This window comes from Rhinolophus ferrumequinum, chromosome 3, assembly GCF_004115265.2.
Source record: "Rhinolophus ferrumequinum isolate MPI-CBG mRhiFer1 chromosome 3, mRhiFer1_v1.p, whole genome shotgun sequence".
In the NCBI taxonomy this organism is placed as follows: Eukaryota; Metazoa; Chordata; class Mammalia; order Chiroptera; family Rhinolophidae; genus Rhinolophus; species Rhinolophus ferrumequinum.
In genome coordinates, this window is record NC_046286.1 from 18,245,191 (window position 1) to 18,262,761 (window position 17,571).

The following is a 17,571-nucleotide window of genomic DNA, read 5'->3' on the forward strand; positions in this document are numbered from 1 at the left end:
ATTCCTATTATCTCCTCATTCTCAATATGGGTATCATTTTTATCAGTGACCATCATCGCTACAGTGTATTAGGTCCACTCCCCTTCAAATTATCTCATTTTCTATCTTTCTCTCTCCTAATTAGAGATGAGCTCCTCAAGGGTAGAAATGACATTCATTTATCTTCATATCTAAATGGTTCTAGCTCAGCCCTAATATTTTATTGATGTTCAACAAACATACGTCTGATTGACTTCTAAGAGTTGTGTTTTTACCTTTTATATGTAAGAGTTAAATTTTGAAAAAAAATAGATGGTAAGTCATCTAAAATTGATGAACAGTTCTAAGATTGAACAATTGCTCAATTGTTTAACTGTCTACCCCATAAACATTTCTAGGTATTAATTGAAAAAATACTTTGGCGCTTCTGATGATGAACTCTCCCATGGGAATTGTGTGTTCTGTTAATATGACTAATCAGAGAATATGTTGACTGTCTTTTACAGGTCAATAAATATTTGTGCTCTCTAAGCACCCTCATCTCTTAGTCAAGAATACTGGGGAGTTAATCTACTATTTTTCCCTTCATTTTATTATTTTTCTGTTATTTCTAAGCATCTTGAATAAAACATGATTCAAGTTAACTTCTAAACATGTAAAAAGTATCAAATTACATTTTGAATGGAAATTGTAAGCAACAGATAATTTGTTGACAGGTTTGGGGGAAGAATGCTATGGACCCTCAGAGTAGTGATGAGGTCAATTGAGGAAGAGTGAAGCTGCAGGGCAAAGTCACTTGTCCCTCCTTCTTTAATTTATCTCCTCAAGTAGGACCATCTTAAGGACTAAAGTATTCTGATAAATCATTGTTTAAAGTTCCTGACTTATTGGGAAAGGTAATTATATTGAATGTCCTTCTTTCCCACTTTGATTTCTTGCTTCTTACCCCCTTTCTTGTTGCTCCTTGTCTCACATTTTGGTTTGACAATTAGAAAAATACAAAACAGAAAAGACAAAAAATAACAACAACAAAAAAAACCCTCCCCAGGGACATTGGCTTTTCTTATCTCTTCAATTTCCATATACCAGTCATTAACCTACTTTGTCCCATTCATGAGAAAGATCTAAATATCCACGTCTAGTGCCCCAAGTCTGGTGGAGCGAGATTGGTTTATGAACTAATTTTTTAAAGACAACATGACAGAGAAACTCTAATGAGACTTGCCTTTCAGAATTAGACTTTCTCCCATACTTGAATCCACCTATGGGTTCAATATTACTTCTTGTAGCTAATTCCATAACAAATAGAAGTGTGTCCCTGAATTATCAGTAATCAACTCTGCCTTACTTCTGTTATTATACTATACCTTGAACAGAGAACTGAATGGCAGAGGTTTCATGTTTATGTATGAATGACTGCTACTCCTGAATTGTTCAGGCATATGTATTCTATTTCTCATCCTTTATTTATTATAGAAATTCATGAAGAGTTCTAGTCCTTAATGGAAGTTCTGAGAAAGTTTTATTAAAAAACATACTGAATTCTTGTTTTGTGGGTGTTCTGTTCCTTTTTTTTTTTTTTCTGGTTTCTATTATCCTTAGTTCTGCATCATCTTAATTTCTTACTTTGGGTTGGCTAATATACAGTCTGGGTTGTAGGTTTTAAGCAGTAAACAATCCTAATTTCTTGTTTGCCACAATGATTATTACATTGTCCATATATATATATTTTTTTTTGGTATGCCTTTTACAAATCCAAGCCACAATAATTGTATTCTTTACTTTCAGTTGAAATAAGGAAAGAATGGCTGGAATTAAAATCCATTATGACAAGTTCCAAAATAAAACAGACCAAGCAACATCAGAAAGCAATATGTCAATGGGGAAAAGCTACACTACTATATTTGGAAATCTTCATTTCTTACTATATGTATTCTATTATATGCCAAGCATTGATCAGGGTTTTAGAAACTCCAATGGCTAGAACCCAGGTAATGACATGGTGGAACTTGCTCAGTCAAATCCTCTGAGAGCTCTCATAAAAATGATTATCACCTCCTTTGTCCTTCTATTGTATTTATTTTGCATCATTCATATATAATTTACAACGCTGCAACTTGAGAGGAAATTTCTCTAAATGATAATCCTAAGCCCCATTTAGATTAGGGCCAGAACAAGGAAAAATTCTTTACAAACTAAGTCTTCCAATGGTCCAGATTTTTGTCACTAGTCTGTATTTTACTCCTTCAAGCAATCATTATTGCACCATCTTTAGAATTAGTAAATACATCCTGACAATTCTTTCAACCCATCAATATTCTTTAGAATATGCAAAATATATGCCACGGTTATAAAAATGTTGACTGGTAACAAGACTTTTTGTCATCTAAAAGATAAAGTGATGAGGGTGAAATATCACCTTGCTCCAAGGCATATTGGCACTGAATCTACTGAGAGAAGAAAAATAGTGAAAATAATGCCCAGGAAATTTGTCTTTTAGAAAAAATTATGGCTGGAAAACTAGACATGACTTTATCATAAGACTTATTATTTGGCATTTAAAAACGTCCTGATTCATATTTTATAGGAAATTTTACATTGTAAAATCAGAGAAGTGAGAAGTCAAAAAGCTAAGCATAAAATACATACTTAATGAATTTACCTTTGATCAGTTGAACAACAACAAAAAATCTATTGGTAAATTATAATGTTCTAGACACTTTAATAATTTCCATCTTTGTATATTTTTGCTATATTACACATGAACAAACATTTTATGGAAAATACTGGTATGTTTCTGAATTTTCCTTCTACTTCAATCTACATTTGGTTGTCATGAATTTTGTTGTCTTGGCAAGAGTTTTCTATAAGCTTGGTGGGAATCCACTATAAAGAAAATGAATTTATTAGAGAGTATAAGCAAAAGTGCTTGCAGAAATAATAACACTATTTCTTTATCTTCAGTCACAATCTCTGTGTCCCTCACTGCCCCTTAAAAAAAATTCTACGGTACACATTTCTTTGAAGTGTGTTCAAGGAATAAATGAAAAAATAAATGCATGAATGATTTGTTTACCAATGGAGTTCCTCATATGGCTATTGAAGGAATAGTAAACTAGCACATGGAAAATGATTGGCAGGGACTCAATACATGTTAGTTATTTTTATCATTATCATAGGTATGATTGTCTAATATCATTTTTTGATATATTTATAGCCCGAAAGAATCTTCACAATTAAGCACTGAGATTTCTGAAGAAAATAAAGAGGAAATTATTCTCCTGTTTAACGTAATGCTATATCTTGGTTTACACATTTGGGGGTCATTTCTTCACTTGCCTTCCTTTAGTGAAAAATAATCAACTAAAAAGTTATTGCTGTTTGATGATGGGTGCTGAGTATATGATTCACTTACTAGTCAAAGTAAGAATAGCCAACTTTTGATTTTTTACTATAGTTTTATAATTTCCATTGGCTATTTTATTTTTGGTGTCCCAAACAAAGCAGTAAAGAGAATGTCAGATGGGAATCTAGTTAGTTCTAACATACTAAATTATGGGATGTTGAGAATATTACTTTACCTAACTTGGTTTTTCTAGCTAAAACACGAAGAGCTTGACCTAGAAGATTTGTAAGATTATATCCAGCCTCAAACATTTTTTTCTATATCCAGACTATTAATCTTCATCTACATATTAAGTACATTTTATGTATCCAAAATATTAATCCTTACCCATATATTAAATACATTTTTCCATATCCAGACTATTAATTCTTAAGTACATATTATATACAAATTAGTGTTTCAGTAGACTCATATGTCATTAATTAATTGAATCTCTGCCATCCCATTTTCTAATGTGACGTTATCATAATGAACACGTACAGCCCTGGTCACTGTAGAGGCATTCACATATATACTACCCTTAAGGGACAACATATATAATTTTAGGACCTTTTGAGATACTGGATTTGATATTTCCCTAGGAAAGAAAAATCAAACTGAAAATATAGTTTTGAGATAATGTATTTGCATTCAAAAACAATCTCATGCTTTGCGAATAGTAATGACAAATAAAACTTAAAGACCCTTAGTAGAATGCTCTGCCTCCAATTCCCATATAGAGTAGGCTTAAGTTTTCTACAAATCTGAAATAGTTCATTGGCAATAATGTGAAGGAAAAGGAAGAGGTCAATATTAAGTTAAAGATACAGTCAGTGAAGAGTGTTAAAGAAAATATTCAAATTTTTATTCAGTCAAGGTAGAGATGTATAATAGTGAATTCTGAATAAATGTTGCCTGATGATAGCGATTATACTAATGAATCAATTCTGTAATTGATATAATTCTAGTGATATTATATTTTAGATATGAAATTCTTGGCCCCCACTCCAATTTAGTATTATAAATAAGTCCACTAAAAAATTCCATGTTGATTTTGATAAATATAACCCTAAAGAACAGAGAAATAAAGAACAAGAGAAGAGTTTTTATACTGTTGATGATTTTTTGGATGTAAAGAGTCTATTGACATGATCTGAGTTCAGATCTTGCTTAAATAAGGAAACAGAGAACCATTTTATTTATAGAATCTCCTGGAAAGTCTTGACTACTGAGGCTTATTAATAAAGAGAACTATTCTATGCTTGATGGAACAGTGCCATGTTCAAAGAAAGATGGTCAGAAAAGAAAAATTCCATTTTCCTAGAAAATATACCATCTGCTTACTATAACTTCAAGACCACTTTGGAGACAAACTTTATGATTATAAAGGATGCATATTTAAATTCTTAAGATATCATTTTAAAATTATGCTGCACTAATTTAATTGAACCCTGAATATGCATTTTTATACTCCTAATATCAGAATGTTGAATCTTCATGTTCAGACACATCTGAATCACAACAATTTAAAACTTAAAGTAATTTAAAGAACACATAAAATTATAGAGGAAGACGTTGAGACCCAAAAAGATTACATGATGTACTGTAACATATTCTTTATAATTTATTAAAAGTAAAAATCACCAATGATTTTGTAAGTGTACCTAGCCAACCTTGGACTATTTTGATAAAAGTTGTTAAAGTAAATCTTACAACAAATAATAGACATTTTTTTAAATCAAATTCCGACTCTGATTTTTTCCTAAATAACTCAGAATTATTTCTTATCCACGCTTTAAATTTCTATAGGCTATTATATAAAAAAAATATTTAACTCTAGTCCTCTGATGGTAGTATTGAAAACAAGAGATCAATTACTTCTGTTCACAACCCTCCAAGAGTGCATGGAATGTGGGGATGAGTAGGATCAGTCCTAGGAGTCTCAATAATTTTTACTCATGTTTGCTATTCAGAAGCAACAAAATTATTAACCACGGTGTCATAAAATAGTAAATAATTTCAGGATGCATACAGATTCCATACAGGAACCCCGATAACTAATGAGATGAAGTGATTTGCCCAGGTTCTCATTTCCTCCTCATTTTCCCCCATATAATAGAGGGGAATTCTAGCACTTTCAGTACTTGGAACTTGATTTTCACACATATTCTTGCTGGGAAAGAAAAGAGTGAGAATTTTTTCCATCAGTTGACATGAAGGGGATATCAGCCTGTCCCTAAGTAAATTTCAGATACCTGATCCTGCTCAAAACCCATGGTAAACAACACACTGAATTTAATTTTATTATGAATAAAAATGATTATTAATGTGAGTCACCAAATACATGAACAAATTAAGTAAAACATCCTTTTGCTACCAGAACAGAGACTAACAGAAAAGACCATTTCAATGATTTTCTTTCTTATTCCTTCCCAAAGTATGAGATTTATTCCTCTGCTCAAGGGCTACAGCAAATTAGAATATCTTTATTTTGAACCTACATTTTCCAAATCAGAATGGGAAAAATGGCAAAATAAAACAAACAAAAAAAAATGTTAGTGCCAATTGACCAGAAGTCCTTATGAGCTAGGTTTAAATCCATGAAAAACATGGAAATTGTTTTCTAACCTAATTGTGCATGTAATGCTGGCCCTAGAAGTAAATTTAAGCTTATGTATTTTAGCTGTGCAACACCCAGCCCTTTTTTCTTTTCTTTTCTTTTTCGTTTTTCTGTCAATGGCAAGTGTAATCTTTAATTTAGGTTTTTTCAGATAAGTGGTAATTATTTTCAAAATCCTCATAATCATTATCACTTCTTGAAAGCTTATTATGAATCAGGGGCTGTGCTTTAGAGATGTTATCTAGTATCCACAACAACCTTATAAGGTAGGTCCTATTTCCTCCATTTTATGGATTAAGAGGAGGTAAATAACTTGCCCAAAATCACAAAGTCAAAGGACTAGAATTCTTACTCTGGTTTCTTTTATCCAAAATATATAATCATAGCCACTAAACTTTAGTCATATCATATCATTCCTTTGTATTTCTCTTTTCTCAACAGTAAGATATGGAGTTGAAAATTTTTGGCAATTTTCAAACTTTGGAAATTATAGATGTTTTGAAATGAAATTGGATATATAATCTTGATTTATAAAAATCAAGCTGCAGGAAGAGAAGAAAAATAAGTATTTAAATATTTACTTCCCTGTGGGGGTCTAGAAACAGTTTTGTGATGATCTTGGTTCCTATAGAAAACCTATTTTGAAAATTCTAGACTACAAACCCTTTTGGGACCCATCCAAATTTCTTCTGTAAATCCCCTCTACATTTCCCCTTCAAAATCTATATTTACTAAAAAAATTTATGAATCTCCTTAGAGGTTTTATAGTAAACAATTTCATAAATGAAGGCCATGGGGCAGCTGAGGAGAAACTACGGGTTAAGGGTCCTTTTTATTCCTTTCTATTATTGATTACTCAGGAGATAGTTCAGAGACTATAAACACACCTTATATGAGGGCATTATTTAGACCATCCCAGAGACAAAAAGCAATTCATATAAGATTTACCTCTGGTCTCACAGAGAGTATTTCCTGAACAAAGACACTTGATCAAGATGACCTTAATGTTCCCTCACCATGACTAAACTTAAGATAGGTTTCTTCTTAACAATAGGCCCCTGACCTCCCTTTCCCTTAAAATATTCACTTTAGAAAACTTACAATTATAAATTCTTCCTCTGCCCCTTTGAGACGTAAATATTTTCCCAGTCTCTTGCTAGATTTAAAACCAAGGAATGTCTTTCTCAAGGAACAGATGATAGTCAAGGTTTGCAAGTCTTTTAGGTCAATGGCAAAAAAAAAAAAGTGGAAAAATAAACCTAGATTTTAAGAGTTGAATAAAGATGAGAGTGTTTTCAAAGAAACAGACAATAAAGAATGTGATGCATGTATTGAGTGATGACAAGAACAAATTTCAAATGAGAAGATACTTATGACTTCTATATAACTTCACAGAATCTGCAAATGGTGGAGAAAGCACTTTCCTTGGATAAAGGCTAGGACAGATATGGTGTCATTTGGAGCAGAGAATGGGATGTTTTGCAATAGTAAGATTATGAGGGAAAAGTAACCCAATTGGAAATAAATTCAAAGTGAAGGAAACTTGACTCAGAATTGATGTAGCAGGAAGAGATATACTTTAGGTGATAATGCTGTCCTGTGATCTCCAAGTTGGAAACTATGCTCATGCTGATCATAAGGTGAAATTTCTAAGGCTGGACACCCAAGAACACTCTGTAAGATCTAGCACAGATAACAAAAGCAATCAAAGATGGAAAGTTCTTACTGAACATCTTGTAACATTTCAATCCCACCACATGGCTATTTCAGAATAAACTGTTCATTAAAATGCTGCCTTCCCTTTGATCTAAATTTATACTCTGCTGACATTTTTAGCAGTGGTAGTCATTAGATTAGTGATTAAATTGTATTACATTGTGGGAATAAGTAAAAAAAAAAAAAGAAAAAGAAAAAGGAAAAAAAAGAAAGAAAAAGCAATCAGGCCACAAAGACATGAAGAAAGATAGAAAACATGAGAATTGACTTGAAATTATTGGTTATTATTTCCTGACTTAACAGATTCCATGAGTATTTATGCTAGGAGTACAAGAAATTTGGCTTTGGAATAAGGCACGGAGCAGTGTCGGAACTTTTTTGTGTGCACCTAATATTTATCTGAGGATCCTTCTTGTTCCTTCAGTCACCACAGCAACTTCCCTCAGCTCTTGGTCACAAAAGCATGTGGATGTGAGCTGTACTCCACTATAAGGCCCAGAATGTTCAAGGTAAAGCAGAAGGACCATAGCATGGTCACCTCCTTCTCCCTTTCCCTTAGTTATGTTACTCAAGGTGAAGGCAATGGCCACTCCGTTCTTATACAAGGAAGATGTTCATTAAAACCTTTCCTTTTTTTTTTTTTTCACTTAACATAGACTGCTTTCAGGGGATTAATAAAAAGCCTTGGTGAAAATTATATTTTCCTTTGAATTGTACCTCAATTTTATCTTCACACTCCTACTAAAAAACTGTGGTCCCCAGAACACAAAAATGTCAAAAAAAATGTATATATATAATAGTTCTTTGTGCATCTCAGTGTTCTCCTCGAGAGTGGAAGAATTAGCTAGGGAGAAGTATATTGCTTCTTTCATGCTCAAAAATGTTCTAAAATAAAAATGGAAAAAAGAATTGATCATGCCTCACTATGCTGAGTACTATACGAGACACTTTTCATTTGGTCCATTTCTCATAATAACCTTGCTGGATGGTTACTGCTATCTCCATTTACAGAGAAGAGGAACCTAGATTCAGAAAAGATACATTATTTGGGTTATGCTAAATGCTATAACAAAGCAGCTTAGATGTCAATGACGCCTTAAATATGATAGAAATTTATTCTTGTCCCTTTAAGGTCAAAATGCGTAACAGTGATCTGTAGGATGAATGTAAACTCTAACAGTTGGCTTTCCGTTCGGTCATACAACTGCCTGTTTTAAACTTTTGATTTCTGAGGCATTCACTTCAAAGATGGTTATCTCAAATTAAACACACTGCCACACACGGGCTAAAGAGCCTGACCTCCTCCCCACAATGAGTCTCCTTTGTTTTACAGATCTTGGTTGATTTCAATAACAGACCATTTGGCTCACTTGGTTTTTTCTCTTCACACATTTTAAATTCCTGATCTCATGTCTTAAATTTATCAGTAAGGAGTGAGCCCATGAAACCCTAAGCCCCTGCCCTCTACCCCAATAAAAAAGAACTCCATGCCTGTCTTCTCTCCATCGCTCTTTCTCCTTCCCACCCTAAACCCCACAACCTTTCACGATGTGGTCCCAGGGATATCATGTAATTTCCAGGTCCTATAAGTAATAAACCCCCCTTTTTTCCCTAAGTTTCCTGATGGCTATTGCTAAAGGGCATCTTGCGATCATAATAAGAACCGCAAGGCTGGTCCAGCCACAACATGGGCTATCGAAGGCTGAGACCAACAAACAAAACAAGGGGTGTCTCTTCCAAGAATTTATTCAGGGATCCAGGTCCTTTTCCATTTTAGAATTCTGTCATGTTCAACATATGGGTTTCCAGGTGACTGAGGAAAGGGGAAGAGAAACAGAATCTCATATGGGAGCATTTTATGGACCAGTCCAAAAAATGGTACCTACTACTTCCTTTGACCAGAACTCAGTCACATGGCTACTCTTAACTCTAAGATCGCCTGGAAAAGAGCATTCTAGTTGTGCCTTAGAAGGAGGACAAAATGAGTTTTAGAACAGCTAGCCAGTCTCAAGCACACTCAACTTTTCTAGTCACCAGATATGCATTTAAATGTTTGTCCATCTAAGAGTCCAGAATGTTCTAGTGGTGTGCAGTCTTTTCTCCCAGGTCTGGATATGACATATTAAAATATGTTATCTTTCAGGCAGGTATAAGAGTAGCATTTGCATAACAATAGCATTTGTAGTAGCACATCATTGGAAATAAATTTCATGGAAGAGAGTAAATAAATTATGGTATATTCAAAACAGCTAATTAACAATGAAAATGAATTAACCAAAAAATATAGATAATTACAAAGACCTAGTATAGATGACTTGCATACAATTCTAACACATTTTGTGGTAGAGACACAGACAAATTACAAAGCACATTTTATTAGCAGGTGGTATAAGAACTCTCTAGAAAAAACACCCTGTCATACTGAACATCTTTTCTGAAAAGTTTACTTTAGGTAGAAACTAATTCTCTAAGCATGGATATAAATGGAGGTATCGACACCAGAAAGCAGAGAGACTTGGTTGCTCTGGGGAGCTGAGGGATGAAAAGCCAGAATATGGGTAGCAGGCTGCACTTGCCACACTGCGAATCCTCCCCAGGACTCCTAAATCTTCTCGGAGTTTACTGTACCTAAACAATATTTAAATTCAAGTGGAGGTTTTGGAGTCACCAAAGAAGAAAGTCAGTTTTAAACCTCAATTAAATGCAGAGGTGCTGATGGGATTGAAAGGCAAAGAGAAGCATGAGATGCCAATTGTTGAAACCTTAGATGCCAGGAGAGAGGTTTTAGACTCTTACCACACCATGGAAAGGGAATTCAGATGGAATTCAATCAGCTCACCGTGGGACAAGTGGATTCTAGTGAACATATGGGTTATACTGAGTATTTGGCACTTTAGCTCACAGTAGATCTAAATCAGTGGAATAATTGCATACAGGAACATTGAAGGATGATATTCACCATGTTTTATAACTTGTATGGCAGAGGCAAAGACCAGTCGGAAAGAATGTCAGCCAAGATGCTGGAGTCTCCTTGATATGCTATATATTACCTCTTTTATTCTGATTCTTGGGAAGGCTAGATGTCCCAGGAGAGGAGTGATGACAGTGTGGGTGACAGGGAGAACACATGGAAAACAGTGGCTATTTACCGATAAGTATTAAAGCATTTCAATATTTAAACAATTATTGTGATCAGATCCATGTCTACCAGTGCAATATAAGCACTAGGGACTTTGATACGGCAAGAAGTTACAGATGAGAGGCTGAAAATAAAGAGAGAAAGGTAATAACTTTTATTCTCTCCCCGTAACAATAAGCTATATTCTCCTTCCTTGCTATCAATTTACCATTATAACACTTGGGAATGAGTAGTGGCTTCCACCTGAGGAGGAGGAATATGACATACAGAAGTATCCCATCCAGGAAAGAGTAAAAAGAGAAAAGCCAAGTCCCTCTAGCCCCAGAAAAATATGGAAAGAAATTGTACAAAAGCAGGGCAGTTAGGGAAGAGATGCCTGTAGCACGAACTTCTCTTCAGAGCTTCTGATGGGGCAAAATGGACTGATGAGATGATCAGTAGCAGAGAGGTTTTAGCCCCACTTCAACACTTAAGGCAGAGACTCCACTAGGGCTATTCCTGCAACAACCTTGGGGCAACCGTAACCAGAGAAAAAGGCCACATTAGCTCGTAAGGCGGAGAAAAGAGGAACTTGACATAGCTTTCCTCAAACATCTCAGCTGTCATGCCAGTCTCAGCTAGGAGGAGATGCAGAATTTTCCACAAGCACTGGAGTGAGGGAGGGACACACAGAGAAGTTAGCCGAGACTGTGACTGTGATATTGCCAGAGAATGTGGTGCTCATAGAAGCAATTTTATTTTGAATTCAAGGACTTCCAGAGCCTGAGATTAAGTGCGAGTTGCGGTTATATGCCAGTGAGGCCTGAGGGTGATCCTAATAAGTGGGGAAGACTGCTTGGCCCCAATTTAGCTGGCAAAGAATACACCACGAATTCAACGATAGTAAAATTAAGATGAAAAATCCAGAAGAACGAACAGAACATGTGGGTATAGGACATTCCTGTGGAGACCAGAGAGATTACAGGATAGACTATAAATTCCAAGGCCATCCTTCCTTTACTATATGGCCACATGAACCTTCTTCCTCTATACATTCAGATGCAGTCTTGGAGTTGAACAGGGGAAATGAGTGGCACTCTGAAGATTAAGCATTTACTTAGAGGGGCACTCTAAATTATCATCTGGGGCCCAGTTACCCAAATGGACTGTAGGGAATGGAGTTCCCCATTATCCCATAAAATGGTACTCATAGATTTATTATGCGAAAAATAACTAAATGTATTCTTTCTTTATATCTCAGTGCAATGTGAGTAAATGTGTGACTTCGTAAGACAATAAAAAGGAATCAATGTAGTGTCAAAGCTCAGTAATTTGGAAACTTTCTGAAAAGTGTTTTGTAATCAAATGCAGCCCAAAAGTTTATAAGCTACCACATGTTAGACCCTACTTTGATTACCGTATTCAAAGTACTAGTAACAAATTTCCAAAAATAAAAATGTTCTTTCCTGTCCAAGAATACAGGTATTATATAATTATGTGATATTTTATATCACATTAATTAAAATACGTAATTGCTTGAATTTGAAGTAAAAAACCCTAGCTAAAGAGAGCATCATTATCAGTTGAGGTTTCTGTAAAAACATTTCACACTATACTTATTTTTTCATGGAAATCAATGATGCTTAAATCATTTATTTTTATTCTATATGAACATTTAGTGTTTTAACCTATGTTATTTTTAATTGCCATCAGATTTTGGCTTCACCAATAATCTCATCTTTTCCTTTTATCTTAAATGTCACTTGTTCCTTTAAACATACCATATTTTCTTCAAGTAAGAAAAAGAGAAAAGGCTTTATTCAGTGACTGTTCTGTGTAAGATTCTGTTCTAAATAAGAAACAAATATATATATATATATATATATATATATATATATATATATATATATATATATATGAGAGAGAGAGTTTGAGCTTTAAATCATACAAACCTAGGCTAAAGCTTGTCACCTAAACTGCTGATGCTAAGAAATAATTGTTAATAAGTTGTATAATAAATCAGAATAACACGATCAATATTCAAGAAAAAAATCAGAGATTCTAAAACCAGTGGGGCTGAATTCCATCAATGACTGCATGAAACTATTTTTCATTTCCCATGTTTAAGAAACAGGCCAGGAAGGCTTTTCAAAGTGTCTACTTCATTATTTAAGACTGAATGTTTTAAGTTGTGAGACCTGAAAATATATTTTAAACACAAGACATGATGGTCTTATGAAGAGATTAGGAACATGGGAACAAGATTTCCTCGATTGCTTGTCCAGAGTCAAACATGGATAGACTAAATAATGCCCTCTCTCAGGTTTTGACTCAAAGAAATCCATTCAATGATATGTTTTATTTTTAATAGGGGTATTGTGTTAATAATGTCTTGTGAACTAAAAACAATCTGTGCAACACAATTTTAAATATCTAGAGACTTATAATTGTGACATGAAACGAGATCAAAGCTTTGTTTGTCCTTCATTTGCTAGAAAGGTCAAGTGTCTCAGAGCATTTAACTTAGAAAGAAAAAAAAAGTGCTCAAAACAACACTATTTCACCAGTTGAAATGGCTCTGGAGTCTTCTATCAACTTTAGGAATTAGTTTCAGTGTATTGCCTGATTTTATTCATGCAACCAGCATGGAGCAGACCACCTGCTGCGAAATAAGGGTGTAGCGACCAACAGTTATTCTAGCAGTAGCCATAAGTTTATTGCTTATTGGCACTAAACTTAAATCTTAGTAATTTTGAATTACTGAGTTAGCTTAGATTTATGGAGATGCACAATCATTTAGAATGGCATTCATTCCAGAAGGGTATATTATCTAAACCAATTTTCTTATAGCGATGCAATTGCAATACTATAGTTACGGTTGTATCAGCATTTCCATTATAAAGTCCTATTTTCAGGGTTTTATAATTTGACCATAAAAATTCTCTCCTTGTTGATACTTGGCAAACAAGGTCAGAGGCATAGAACTCAAGATTTTTTTTTTTTCTTAAATGAAATTAAAAGCACACATACACATGTTCGGTCTCTTCAGCCATTTTAGGCTTTAACTCTGCAAACAACAAGAATACACCAACTATATCTAGACAGATGTAAAGAACTGGAGAAAAGAACAATCACCTAAAATGCCAACGTGACAGAAATGGTCAGTTTATATCAGTTACACGTTAAGTTTCTGTGTGAGTTTGAAAGTAAGTTTGAAAACGCAAGTGGAAATTTCACCAATGCCAATAGCAAACCAATGGCTGGGGCAGGTCCCCAATTGTTGGGTTCCTTGTCAGGGAGTTGGAGAGAATTATACTTCCTATATAAAGATGCGAGAATCAAGTAAGTAGAAACGAAAGCTTTGAAATTTCAACAGCTCTCTATAAGCACTCAGTATTATTTCTTTGGTTCACAATAGTTTCTTATTCTAAATTTACAAACCTTACTGTCCATATTACTTATTTAGATTTATCATACATGCATAGATCTCCCAAATATATTGTAAACTTCTGGAGTAGAGTGCCTCTGTCTTTGGCTCCAATATGGCAAAACAAAATATTTGCTGAATTCATGGCTATTAAATTGGTTTTACGTTTTTTTTCAGAACTGAGAGAGGTTGCCTGACTATTTTGTATGGAGTCAGCACTTCGGGTTGGAATAAATCCACCCTAACAAAACTCATAGACACAGACAATAGTTTAGTGGTTACCAGAGGGTAACGGGGGAAGGGGGTGGGAGATGAGGGTAAGGGGGATCAAATATATGGTGATGGAAGGAGAACTGACTCTGGATGGTGAACACACAATGGTATTTATAGATGATGTAATACCGAATTGTACACCTGAAATCTATGTAATTTTACTAACAATTGTCACCCAATAAAGTAAAAGAACAAACAAACATGGTGGTCGCCCTCTAGTGATCAACAAAGAATATGCACATAATGTACAAAGAAAAGGCCAGACCCTATTTTTATGAGACAGAACCATGGGAATTTGCTCTGTATAAAATTTATAGAGCATATAAACCAAATACTAGGACTTTAAAATCTAAATTTTTGAGTATAAAAGAGGAGGGCACTTCTAGTGTTGTGTTACAATAAGTAATAAAGAAAACAGGCTACTTCCACAGACTGCCTAAATTCAATCCTGGCTTTGCTATTTGCTAGCTTTGTAAATTACTCAGATACCTAGTAACTCTGAGACCCAATTTCCCACCAATGAAATTAGGGATAATGATAAAATTTGCAATTGCGTTTGAGGGTTATTGTGATAATTACAATATCATGGGATAATCCATGATCATTTTGGCTCATATTATTAGAAATATGTTAGTTATCATTTACATTGTTTTTTCCTGCTGTCCCATTTTGAGCATAACAGCCTTTCTAAAATTGTCATTAATGAGGAGTCTCTTCTTTAAAGTGTTTTTCTTTGACTACTTTGTTTCCATCAGTTTAAAGAAATCTAAAATTGAAAAAACAAGTCGAGTGTTACTTGTACTATGGAAGGTATAGAATATAGGGCAGCTCTTGCCTTCAATGTACTTATAATTAATTCTTTCACTTATGACATAAAAATGTAACTAAGAATCACAAGGTCTTGGGCTGAGCACTGCATGGGGAAAGAGGACCAAAGATATGTTCTTTACTATACAGAAATTTACATTCATTTCGTAAAACTGTGACATGGCATGTTTCCCTGAAAATAAGACCTACCCCGAAAATAAGCCCCAGATAAGACCATCAGCAAGACGGATGCATTGAGTATGTTATACGATGTTCCAGAAGAAGATGGCATGACTGTATTTGAATAAATGTAGATTGTTTTACATGAAAAAATAAGACACCCCCTGGAAAATACACCCTAATGCGTCTTTTGGAGCAAAAATTAATATAAGATCCAGTCTTATTTTCAGGGAAATACAGTATAAGACCTGGTCTTATTTGGGGGGAAACACAATTGAGGGCACTTTAGAGTTGAAGGTGTAGAAGGTGAGCTCAGAGTACCATTATTTGGGTTTCAATCTGGTTTCTGTCATTCACTTGCTATGTGAACATCAGAAAGTTTCCCAACATCTCTGTGCCTCAATTTCCTTATCTACACCATGCTGAACAATGCCAGTGAAGTTTGCAGTGAGCATTCCAAATGCTCAGTAGATGAAAAACATTACTGTTATAACTATTGTTTTTCACACAATCTTGGATTAGAATGTTCAAATAAATAGGTAAATGTTGTCTACCTGAGCTTTGCTTGACATTGCAAATTGGATAACGATACGTCTAAGAATCCCACCCCATTAGGATGTGCCCATGTTAAACATAGAACCCTAACCATGATAGCCAGTCAGTGAGGAATTTTGTTTTGTTTTGTTTGCTGGGGAGGGAAAATTTAGACCCAAATAACTTGTAGTCTCCAAAATGTACAGCAGACCATGAAAGTTTCTATTTCTCAGTGGCATCACAACTTTCTGGGTCTTCTCACACTCAGAGCAGAAAGGATCCCATATGAAATTGAATTTTAAAGGTATATTAAATTTGCTAAAAACTATTTTAGGGCTCAAGAGGAAGGAGAATTATTTTCTATAAATTCTGAAGGAATGCAGACTTCTTCTAGTGATCTATTTTTTAAGGAGTAAATGCTGAGGTCAAAACTTGAGTGTGAACTCTAGGTAAGACTGTTTTGTGAGAAAGAAAATACAAGATACTATAATTTAGATAGGTTGCCATCTCTCACAGGATACATGGAAGAGAATTGGAAATACATTGTCTTTTATGCACCAAGAATATCGATCATAGATGCAGGGTGGCGTACAACAAATAGAGGTATTATCTAGAAAAAGGGTTTATCACTTCTGAAATATCGTTTGTATCTCACTTGGTAAGGATTATCTCCCTAGGACTCAAGCCCTCAGAGACTAAGTTCCACATAGTTACCTGCTATGCGATAAAGATGGAGGAAGGTTATACAAACCAAAGAGGAGTTATTGAGAGAGGAGTTGCCTTAAGAAAAGTATTCAGGGATGTGCCTTGATGAGATAGAGAGAGAAGTCTGAAGGGGTGGCTTGAGTACTTCTCACCTAACAGTCCAGCGTTTATCTCTGTGGTTCACTTCAATTAACATTATAGGTGGATGGTCTTCAGCTCTGCTTTTTAAAACGCAACAGGCATGTATTCGATGTTTGTTATGGGCAGGTGCTAAATTTGGTGATTGCAATTCATACATAAATGAAAAATTGATCCATGTTCTTAAAGAGACTATGGTTTGGTGGAAGAAACTGAAAAGAAAAAATAAAGGTTTTTAATAAAATATGATGTATTTACACAGGAAGTAGGCATAAAATATTTTGAGAATACTCAAGAGGGCCAATGAGTGTTGAGAGCAAGTCTGGAAATATATTCTGAAGGAGAAGACTGAAGATTTTAGTGTGAACATTTTTTATCAGTTGAAGAAAGGAGGAAACATTATTGACGGAGCAGAGAACATGAGCAAATGTCTTTTGTTAGCAGGGCCCTTCCCCATCCTTTGTTTTCTCTCTCTGCAGCATACTGGGTGGGATCTCAGGCACAGATACATGGATGCTAATTAATATTTACTCATGATAATTCATCCTTATGTTGGATGGCCCAGTCACAAAAGGTGGCCATGATATGACCTCTGAAACACAGTAGGCTTTTCTGAAACACAGAATTTAAAGGGTAGGTTCGGATACTGTGTTGGAAATCAGTCTGCGCTTTTTAGGGATAACTTTTGA